Raw genomic sequence first — 11,724 nt, 5'->3', positions numbered from 1 at the left:
CCCCAGCCCCAGCCCCAGCTCGTGCGCTGGTGGCCGCCGGGGACAGCGGCCCCGGTCCGCCACCCCCCGAGCACCCCCCTGCCCCGGCTGCGCTTATTGCCTGTATTTATTTCATAGGTGGCTGGTATCTAACGGCGCCGTGTCCTAAGGCTCTTTAAATCATCTTAATAATTACCAACCTCAACCGTATTGATACCGAGTAGTAAGAAACTTTAGCTTGAATAAGCTAGTAATCCTGTTCTGAATCAGTGCATTCGCCCCTAAAGCATTTGGCAGCTAGGATCCCTGTGCAGAAAGCTTCTACGCGGTATGTAGGCTGGTACGTACTATATATACACGATATATGTATGTACAAATATATATGTGTGTGTACGAGGCCGGCACATCTGCCTGGGCAGGGGGGCTGGACTGGATGGTCCCTTGAGATGCCCTCCAGCCTGCAGGTCAGCCATGCCGCGGGACCTGGCGCATCACTTTGTTAGCCGGAGTCGGCCGTGTTGCTTTCCTTCCTAATCCTGGACTCGTGTGCTACTTAAATAAAGCAGCCTGAGGAAGACAAGGGGAAATAAAGCAGCCTGAGGAAAGCCTGTGGAGACAGGGGTTGCCTTTAAAGCCAGACGGTTTGGAAATCAAAGGAAACGTTAAGGAAATGTTAAGAGTAGTGATTGATTCCTGCCATGGGTCAGATACTCGGATCAGGTGTGGAAACACATGGAGAGCCCTCTCCTTTTCTCCCTTAATGCCCAAGGGCTCTTAGTGACTGGTGGAGACACAGGGTGGGAGCTGGATCAGCACTGTGGTCTGTGTGTTCTCCTAATTCCTTAAATTGTGTCGCAATTCCGGGTAAATACTGCCCAAATCTTCTGGCAGTGGTGAAAAAAGCAGAGCAAACCCATTGAGGATTAGGGAGCTGGGCCGTTTAGATGCGTTTGAAATTGCCCCATGAAACGTTATTTGCCTAAGTARCTCGTTCCCACCCTCCAAGGTTTGAAAATTAATAATATGGTCTTTGGCTTGCTCGGTAATTGCATGAGGAAAAGARAAGCCCGAGGGTTTCGCTTCTCCGAAATGAAGGTGCTCCGGTGCAGAGCAGCGCCCTGTACCTGGGCAGCTGGGCGAAACAGAAACTAGAAGCAACCCAACGTGCAAATACCTCCCTTCAGAAAAGGGGAAACGCTTAAAGCATCTGTTTTCTTTAATCTAAAGTATAACCACCTGGTCTCTCCAGTGTCATACTGCACCTGGAAGGCATTGGCACCTAGAAGCCCCGCTCACTTACCTGTGCCCTGCAATATAAGCTGCACAAATGCAATCAAAGAGGCAGTTGTTGTCCCCAAAGCATTTATGAAATAAACAGAAAATAAGAGGCTGTTAGTGAATAAGAACAGAAATATTTCTTCAATAAAATGCCTACAAATACTCCTATRAGTGGAAATTCCATTATAAAATACGTTGGTGTCATATTTCTTATTTCATTTGTCTGCATCTCAGCGTGTGTTTATATTCTGAAAGTAACACTTATCTTTATTCTTTGCTGTAATGTAATTGTTAGCCATTATCTGCTAAGCTGCTGGAATTAGAGAGCAATGCTCCTATCCWTGGAAGAGCGGCAGTTGCAGCTTGCAGGTGTTCATTCCATAAACTTTGTGGGCTTTTGATAGCCTGCTGCAATAATTTTTGTATGTGAGTAGGATAGGAATTTATTCCTATTATTATTATTAAGATGGATTTATTCTACCATGGGTCAGGGCTAGTTCGGGAGGATACTATTACCTTGCTGTGTTACTGTGCTTCACTGGATAGTGCCTGTCTCCCATTTCAGCAGATGTTCAGTTTCCTGATCCCTGTTACCTGCCTGTGGGCAGAGCTGGGTAAACACTGACGCTTCTCAGCCTCCCTCTTGGATCCTTTATGCGCTTAGGAGTTGTGTTCAGTTTTGTTTAGCTGCTGTAGCTGATGAAGAGCAGCAGTTCCCAAGGCTTTGGGCCCCTCCGGTGCATCTCCCGCTGGAGCCGCTCTGCGACCGGATCGCTGCGTTGCACTGGCCGGGAGCCGTGCTCAGGTTGAGCGTCGCGGTTCTGCGCCCCGGCTTTTCCCTCCAAAGCACTGTKAGATACAGAGCAAAAGCCACGAGGAGTGTGGATGCAGCTGAGGAATTGTCAGGCACGTGGGGCGATGGAGAACTGAATCAAGCTGCCACTCGATAAGGATTTTGTGACGYGAGTTCTCTTTGAGAGCTGCCACCATCCAGCAGGGACCAACGCGGTGCAAGGCAGCAGTGCTGAAACACTGAGGAGCAGCAGAGCCTCTGTCCTTCTTAYGTTCTGCTGCGAGGAACGTTTACAGAGCTCCTACTGACCTGTGTAAATCACTTGTGAAAGATTTTATCACCCGGAGAGGAGAGAGGCAGTTGTTGTTTTGAAGCTCCCTCTTTCCTGCTGTTACCACTTCCCAGTCAAGCAACCCAAAGGCATCTCTCCTTGCTGCTTCCCACCTTTCTCTGTCCGTTTTTCTCCCCCTGCCATAGAGTATCACTCTTAATTTTTTTTTGTTGTTTCTTTTTTTGCCTGGGTGGCTGTACCTGCTGGTATCAAATTTGCTTTAGTTGGATGTTCACACTTGCTTGTCTGCTCTTCTGCTGACCCTGTGCAATAAAAGATCTGTGTCAAGAATACCAATGCAGAAGCTGGGGGTATCTGATTGCAAAGAGCTGAATTTGTCTTGCGGCCCCATTTTGGTGAAATTTTGATTATTCCCTTTCYTACTATTATTTCAGATACATGCAACTTTCTCTGTTTTTTTATCATAAAACTGTTTTTTTTTTCCGTGTGAGAAGGAAAGGAAACATTTTGCTGGCAGGCTGATTTAAAATATAAATATATATAATATATATTTTGAGATTATATATATATATGTATATTGCTCTACATATATAGCAAAAAGGTTGTGAGCACTTGCTCAGCAGCATGGAATGCCGGAGTCATTTCCTACTTCCTGGATGTGGGTAGGACAGGTGACCCAGTTCAACGCAGCTCATCCCTGATGCGTTGGGATCACATGGACCTTATTTCCAAGTGTGTGGTATGTTCTTGTGGATGCTGTTTGCTTTATAAACAGTGGAATATGATGGATGTAGTTAATCTAGGATATCCTTTTTTTTCCCCCCTCCTTTAAAAAGGAAAAGAAAAAAGATGAAAACACTTATCCTAAGAGAATAACTAGTCAGCTTTTTTTTTTTTTTTTTTTTTTTTTCTCTCTCTCTCTCTCTCTTTTCTCCTTAAACTAAGAGGAAAACACTGCTGTGTGTCCTGCAGGAATTTCCTGACTTCCCACAGATTAATTCTTGGGATGGGGGGGGAGGGGAAAGTTACACTATATTTTCTTAATTTAGATTTTTTAATAAAAAATAATGTCCACATGCACAAATATGGTGCATGGTATTTGGCCCTGGATTTGTATATCCATAGCATTCTTTGCTAAATGCAGTATTTTGAAATATAATAAATGTTTATTAAACACTTTTCTCCCTTAACCTAGGAAAAACAGATTAATTCATACGCTTTTGAAATACTTGATTTGCATCGGTAGTRCACTGAAGTAGAGGGATGCCAAAACAAGCTTGTCATTCTGCTCTGGTAGTGGCTGGGTGAGTGGTCGTCACTCTCAGAAGCCTCTCGTCAGGATTTCCTTTTTTAGCAGGAGCTCCAGCTTATTCCCACCCTCGGTCAACGTTTTGTTTTGAAGCCAAGTGTTTGTGGGTGGGAAAGAAGGAGAGGAGAAACTGCAGAGGGGTCCTGGGGTGCAGAGCCCGGGAGCTGTGGCCGGAGCGGCGGCCTGCGGCTCTGCTCCTGCTGCACGGGACTCCAGGAGTTCCAGCCACCGGAGGATGGTGCTGCTCCACAGGGGTATCCCAGGGCATCCACTACATCCGGGTGGTGCTGGCACCACGGCTTGTCTCCCCGCTGCGGCACAGAGGGCAGAGTTAAACAGCCTGTGAGCATCTGCTGAGCAGGGATGTGCTGAATTGTACCCGTCCCCATTCTGTGGGATGGGGGAATCCCTGAGAGACGTAATTCAGCATAATCCAAAAGGGTGATCCCGAATGGGTCCCAGTCCTGCATTTTCTGGGGTTTTCTTCCAGCAATTCTCTTTCCATTTAGGGAACTTCACAGTGCTGGATCTCCTGTTGAGTTCTAACTAGTGGTAAGCACTCACCCCGGTTCCCCTGCTCTGTGACTCTGCAGTGGGACCCGTTCTCTGCAGGTTGGGCTCCAGTGTCTATAGCCCGTGTGCTGCCCGCCAGCCTCTCTGCTGGCTCTGCCCTCAGTTCCTGCTGCACTCGCTTCCTCACTCGCCTRAATAACAAATACCCTACGTTCCTGTTGGTTTTCCTCCCATCTCCTGAGAGCCCATCTCCAAAGAGGTCCTGTCCCTGGGTTGGTGTTGGGCAGCTGTTTCTCAGGGTGTTTGCATCACGGTGGCTTGTGAGCATGAATTGTTTCAGAGCACCTTGCACTACTTCAGGGRATCCAGCAATAGCACCTGACCTTGCAGAAGCCTTTAGGACTCAGCCTAACCATGGACATCTGATCCAAAAGGAAGGATTTAATCAATTTGAAAGGAGTTTCCCCTTGCTCCAGCATTTTATGGAAGCATATTATGGATTGCCACAAAGTGGTTCAGTGGATATACAGCACTGAGGTTCATTTTCATAAGAGCAAATAAACCAACAATGATTTTGCTGTTGATCTTTGCAGTAACTGTGTGCATGAAGAGAGGCTGTAACTTGCTTCCTGTGTTGCCTTTTTGTGCCAGGTGGCATGAAGAAATTCTCGCTTCCTGGTATTAACGGATTTGCGGTTTAAGAAAATTATCTTCTCCCTTTCTTCTCTTCCGAAGTTGTCTGGGAACGTTCAGTCGCTCATAAGTGTTCTGCGCATGAAAACAAAAGAGATTTTATAACAAAGCCTCAATTTTATTGCAGTATGGGCAGTGAGTAATGCTGTGTAATTGCAGGCCRTCTAATAACCTTGGCATTTCAATTGTGTAAGGGGAATAGGTGGTTTTAGATTAGTCATACCTTTGGTACCTGCTTTAATGAGACCTTTGGCTGTTTCCTTGTGGGTTTTGTTTTTCCCAAGTCATGTGTGTCTTCCCAAAAGAGATGCAATTCTGCCAACAAGGCAATAGGAGGTAAACTGGAAGGTAGGGATTCAAGCTGAATGTTGGGAAGAGTTTGCAGGGAGAAGGGAAGCAGCTAAGGGAGATGGAGTCACGAGCCCTGGGCACCACAGAGCATTTTGACAGCAGCAGTGCYCGTGACACACCAGGCATGCACATGTGAGTAGTTGCAGTCATGGTGCTCATACTTGCTCTGGGAACAGCTAGATGTGATGGCCTTCTGTGTCGCGGTGAGGAGGAGCACAACCCAAAAAATAATTCCTGCTCTTGCATGTCGTTGGACATGTAAAATTCTGAGGTGAGACTTCAATGACCGTCACCAGAGCTAGTCCTCTCCCAGGGAATTTATGGCTATGATGCGATCAATGTGTTTGTCTACTTATTGTGAAAATTGGTTACTCTTTAACTGCTTAAGGCTAAATTAACACGGTTGTTGGGGAAACAAGAAGGCAAATTGGTCCTTCGAGATAAGATAGAAGACCCTGGTGTGCCTCGAGTCTGGACAAATAAGGGTGGGAGCCGCTTTAGAGATGTGGGAAGGCACTCGGGTGGCTTAAACAGCGCCTCTGCTTTCCAGAATATTGGAGCAGAAACTGGTTTGGGGCATGAAAATCTAGGAATCGGAGATGATTTATAGCTGAAATGTAAGTCTTTTGGGGCAGTTTTATTGCGAGCTGGTTGGGACACACAGACACTTCTGCCGAAGCGAAGCCTTCCTAGGTTGCAGCTCATCTGTGAGGAAACTTCCTGGCCGCTGCTTCTCCGTTAATCATAAGCAGATTTGGAAGGAAGGACTGGGAGGGCCTGCTGGCCAGGAAGGGCATATATGCACACAGCGGGTAGCCCAAGGTGAAGTCTTAAAGCAGGGTTGCAAAATTCTGTCCCCTCTAGGGTTTTTTTTTCCAGTGAGTTTTTCACAGCTAAATCCCAGGGATTTAATGTGAGCCCTGGTAAACAGGAAGTTTCTTCCCATTTGCTTTCTTTCTCAGTAAAACTACCCTTGACTACCTGTGCCAAGACTTGTAGATAAGGTGAGATAACTAAGGAGTATTTGCGATAGTGCTGACTGTCTTTACGGGACGGAAAAAAGGCAGTCCTTGCCCTTCAAACTGACTTAACTCGGTTCAGAAGGATTTTTCCTTTTTGCTATGCCGTATTTGGATTTAAATCTGATATTTGTAAAATAACATTAATATCCTATGTCAATATTGATAAGGGTAATTAACCCTTACGTTAATAAGCATATGGGTATGCTTATAACCATATCCTGTACTGTAACATGTGAGTATAAACAGTCAGTTTTGTTTCAGAAGTGATTTATCTGATGTTTTCCAAGGTCTTCAGAGCAGGGAAAGTCCTTATCCAAGATAAGGTTTTTCAGGGTAAATAATATGCTTAAGGAGTCTCCCTGGCAACAGGCTTTGGGATACAAAGTCCCTGTGATCCAGCTGTAGAAGGGCTTGGGAACCTGGGAGTTTGTTTCTCCTTGTCGCGTGTACTCGTTGTCCTCCTGCTAGAGACACTGTCTGTGTTTCTGGCCCTGCCTTGCCTGGGTTCCGATCCCGTGGCCGCTGCGGCCGCCCGCCTGGCAGCCGGTGCTGCGGAATCGTTGCGGCCGCTCAGCGTCGCTGGAGCTTCCACCACGGTAACCTTGCGTGGTTCATGGCCTCKTCCTGAGTGTGTGAAACACGGGAGCGTGGCCAGTGGGGAAAAATGAGGTAGACATTGGGCTCAGTTTATATGAATATCCAGTCAATGAATTTCTAGCAATGTCTGTTTCTAAGGAGCACTGTTTTATTTCTTTATTTATGTATTTATTTCTTCTCTGCCAGCAGCTTCAGAGGAYGGGCAGTGGCTGCTTCATCCAGGTTCGTGCTGGTTTTGGGCCCCTTGACCTGAGTAGTTCTGGTTGCCGCTTCATTCTGCGACGCRAAGTGCTGAGCGGAGCCCTCACAGCATCGCTACCTTTCTTTAGGGTGGCAGGGTTAGAAAGGGCCTTTTTGGTGATTTTTGGATCCCAGTACCTGGGTGAGAGGCGCTCGCTGCAGATTTGCCTGTAAAACTGTGAATTACAGTGTCAAATGTGCCCATACGCAGTGTGTGGCACCAGTGCTTTAGATAAACGTGTGGTGTATAAATTGGCACTGTCATTTCAGTGYGTTTGAGACTGCTTCGTGTTGGTTGAGCTTGAAGTAAATGTATTTAACTGAGCCTGGAATGAGCCTTCCTTAAACAAGAAGAAGCTGAACCAGTTTCATCCAGGCTTGCAAGCAAGTAGGCTTGCAATACAATTTTAATGAAGCTGGTTTAAAAATAGAGTTTACAGAATGACAGGATGGTTAAGGTTGGAGGGGACCTCTAGGGATCATCCAGTCCAACCCCCTGCTCCAGCAGGGACACCCAGAGCACAGGTCACAGGGCGGCATCCAGGCGGGTTTGGAAGATCTCCAGAGAAGGAGACTCCACAGCCTCCCTGGGCAGCCTGTGCCAGGGCTCTGKCACCCYCACAGTAACAAAGTTCTTCCTCACATGGAGATGGAACTGCCTGTGTTCCAGCTTGTACCCGTTGCCCCTTGTCCTGTCACTGACCACCATGGRGAACAGTTTGTCCTCCCTCTCCCCACATTCACTCTTCAGGTATTTGTATGTATTGCGCAGATCCCCTCTCAACCTTCTCTTCTCCAGGCTAGACAGGCGCCTTTTCCTCCAGGCAGGACGTCAGCAGGGAATCTGCTTCCCGCTGAAGGCCGCAAGAGCCTTTCAGACCCCTCTGGGGTTTGGGCTGTGCCGCGTCGAGGTGCAGGTCATGCGTGGCCTGCAGGTAGGATGTTCCCCACCTCTGCCGCTCCTGCCAGACCATGGAGGGAAGCTCTGGAGCCCTGTAAGGGCAAATTAAATTGTTCAAGTTTCCAAGCAGGCCGAGTCCTGGCTCCTGCATCCRCTGAGGATGTTCTGTGGCACATGGGAATCCCCACAGAGATGTGAGAGGAGGAGTCAGGCCAGGAACCCTGATCTAAGTGACCATAAGGKAGGGAAAGCAGAGCATCAGCTAAGGGGTGGCAGAGCCTCGGAGAGCTTCTCTCTCTCTAGGCTGAAATTCCGTGATAATCCTGCCTTGGGACAGGTCGTGCTCTGACAGAGCTGGGTGCATAGGCTGCTTATATCAACCTGGAGCTGACGTTGGTGTCAGGCCAGCTGGCAACCCCCTTTACTGGACTGCAGTGGTGGGTTAATCAGACCCAAATGGTGCTTTTCTTCCTCCCATTTGTCTTGAATTGTCTCTGCTCAGTGTTTTACCTGGTATTTGCTGGCTCCTGCTGTTCGCTCGCAGTTTTGGAAAGGGCTTTCCTATACCTAAAACCTTCCTTCCATGCTGATAGTTGGCCAAGGGCTGATGCCGATCTCACCAGTGTTGTGCTGCAGTTTTGCAAGACCAATAATTCGGARAAGTGTATCCAAAAGACAACACATAGAGAATGCAAAAGAAATTGAAAGCATAGAATGGGTATGTGGGTATGAATGAATTATTGAGTTTACTGGGGTTTTTGTTTGTTTCCAGACTGATTTTCTTACAGAGCATGCTTGTGAAAAGTTCTTCCTGCCAAATCGTGTTTGCCTCTCAGAATTGTCTCCCCTAGTACTGAGTTAACACTGCTTAGAAGCTGTTTTCTTCCAAAATCCTTTCTTCTTGCCACTGCTAAAGGCTAACTCGGAAAACAGGCTGCTGGACAAATGAGTTGCCTGTTTAAAATCACTGATAATGGTTTTAAATGGCAAACTAAACTGTGAATAAACCCATCTCGGCTCGTGCAGCACGTGCAGCCCCAGAGAGGTTTCACGTGACTGAGAGGATGTTTCGTGAGCTCTGTGTGCGAGAGATCCCGGGGGAATTGGCACTGAGCGTGGCACTGGATGCATGTCGGATGTCCCATTGAACACCATAATGGCCACTTTGTTTTTTTATTTACTTATATATTTTTAAAATATATGGATTGCTTTATCTAAAAGACCTGAGAACCAGAACAGTTTGAGCAGACCTGACGAAAATGCTTGGTGAGCTCGCTGCATTGACCAAATTATTTTGTATCTTTCCTACTGTTTTGGGTACATTTATATAAAGACTGCTTAGAACTGCTCTGTCTCAGAAGATGCTATTATTTAAATTTTAAATTTGTTTATGACTGAATCTGTGCTCATTTACCAGACATCTCTGCAGAGACCTTACTAGAGTGATAGTTCTGCTTCTGCGGTTGTGACCAAGACCGTCCCTTTCACTTCATCTCGATCCCTTTTGAACGAGACCAGACACTGGCACTTCCTAGTGCTAACAGGCCTCACAAAAAAATAACCCCTTTGCGAGCATGCGGAAATTTGCAACAGGAAGAAACCCAAGATAAAATACTATGCAAAATACTAAAAGCAATTCAAGCAGCACAGCACCTACTGAAAAAGAGGAGAAAAAAAAAAACTGATAAAAATGAACAACTATAGGCACATTTTATTCTGAGTATTAAAGGAGCCAGGAAAGAAGGGTGCTGGTGTCAGTATCAGTATTTGAGGCTGCAGCCTATTGCAATAAGCCTGCATTGCATTTGCTGACTTCTGCTTTTCTTACTCAGCTGTGCAAATACAGTTGCCATCAACCTTTCCTTCCCATGTTAATTAAAAAAATGGTTATTAGAGAGAGGTACCTTGGGGAAGAGAATGTTGTTAGGATAATATAACTTGATTTGATGCAATGAAATATTTAGTTCCTGTAAGAAATATTAAGTATGGAAGAAAGAAAAAATATATTCTTTATGTTATTGCAGACCTGAGCCCAGAGGAATAACTAATTCCTGCACTGCAGACTGGCACCTCCTGTTCTCCCGGTGCTTTTATGCACAATTACCCTTCTCTGGCTGTGGCGAGGAGGCCAGTGTGCTGGCATTAGTGTTATTAGTGTGTTCTAGGAGGAGAAAACCCGAATAACAGATACTCTGGGATCTGCARTTCACCCAAACTGCAAATTTCATCTTTTTATGAACATCTTTGCCATTTGATACTACAAAAAAAAAAGAGGAGAATGAGGAAAGATTCCATGTTTTCTCCTACTTGGAGCAGATTTCGTTGTATGAATTTCTTGCTTGTTTATCATAATTCTTTAGGAGCCTCTCAGAAGCTTGGAGCGTGAGTTGTTCTGCCGTCCAGCAATATGTTGTTAAATTGATGTAATTAAAAGCGTGCCATAATGCCAGTTTACCTGGAGAGCTAGACCCAWACCTGACAAAACAGTCCCTCGTAAAAAAGGTTGTAATAGCAAGAAGATTGCAGCACCATGGCATGGCTGCCTGCGGAAAAACGCTTCCATAGCATTAAAAAGGATTCTTCATATGCCTTTATTTATTTATTTTTCCTCTCCAACCAAATGGAATGAAATCCTTATGAAGAGTCATTKATCCTGACTGCAGCAGCTGAAAGTGCAGCCCCCAAAGCAGGATTTTTGGAAGTGCCTTTCTATGTYGTGCTGTGGTTGGAGGGATGTTTTGTTAATTCTGTTGGGGATTTGGAAAGCTCTTGCTCTTTTAAAGGCAGTTCAGAACACGGCCTTGTTACCTGCTCCCTCGGGAGGAGATTCCGCAACTGCTGTAGTACAACATTAATGAAATGGGGAGGTTAAGCCCAGAAAGTGCTTTGCCAGCCTCGCTAAGCAGTCTGCAGGCATCCAAAGGCCGTGCAGAATTAAGATAAAATACTTTTTTCTTGTGTTCTCGTTCGTTTTGTTTCTAACGAGCAGACCGTGACTGCAGTTTGCTGAGGGGAGGGCGCCAAAGCGAGGCATTGCMCTGTGGTAATGGGCACCGAGGAGCCGCRCCATACTCGTGTGCTGTGTGCTTATTAAAAATTAAACCYGCCAACCAGACGGTGCTGAAGGGGGAAGGTGGCTCCTGCTGTGGGCCCCGACGCTTCCTGGCCTGTCACTTGGGCTGAACCGAGAGCGCTGCCCTAGGCCGGGGCCCCAGGCCCGGCTGCAGCCGGTCTCCGGGTCGGGGCCCTAGCGCCGCCATTCCAGGCCTTGTGAAGCCCAGGTTTGGTCTTTAGCTTTAAGGTCTTCACCTTAATGAGCTTTAAGGTAAACAAAGCCTAAAATGTGTAAAGATCTGTTAGAGATTTAATTGAGCTCTCTCTTTGTCGCGCTGTAGCCTTGAAGGAGAATTTCACTCAATCCTGAGGAGAGTAACAACCTTGAAAGGGCGGCTGAGGGCTTTGCCTGTGATTAGATAGGACTGTCAGTCACGACCAAGGTCTAAAAATACATCATCTTCCCCATTGAAGCTTGAAGGTCGTTATCTAGTTATTCCCAGAAATTTCCAGGGGGGGATGGACAGGTAATTCTCGACCTGCAGATCAACATTGATTGCTGGAGGAGGATCCGGGCAGTTTGAAAGCCGTCCCAGGATAGATGAGCGCAAAGGGCCAGTGTAAAACTCCAGCCTAGCAGAGCACGGGCGCCCGTGCCGGGCACTGCAGTGCTCTGGTGCCGTGGATTTGGGGAATGCAAAA

This window comes from Nothoprocta perdicaria, unplaced genomic scaffold (assembly GCF_003342845.1).
Source record: "Nothoprocta perdicaria isolate Ctin4 unplaced genomic scaffold, notPer1 scaffold_128, whole genome shotgun sequence".
NCBI lineage: Eukaryota > Metazoa > Chordata > Aves > Tinamiformes > Tinamidae > Nothoprocta > Nothoprocta perdicaria.
This window is presented reverse-complemented; position numbering follows the sequence as displayed.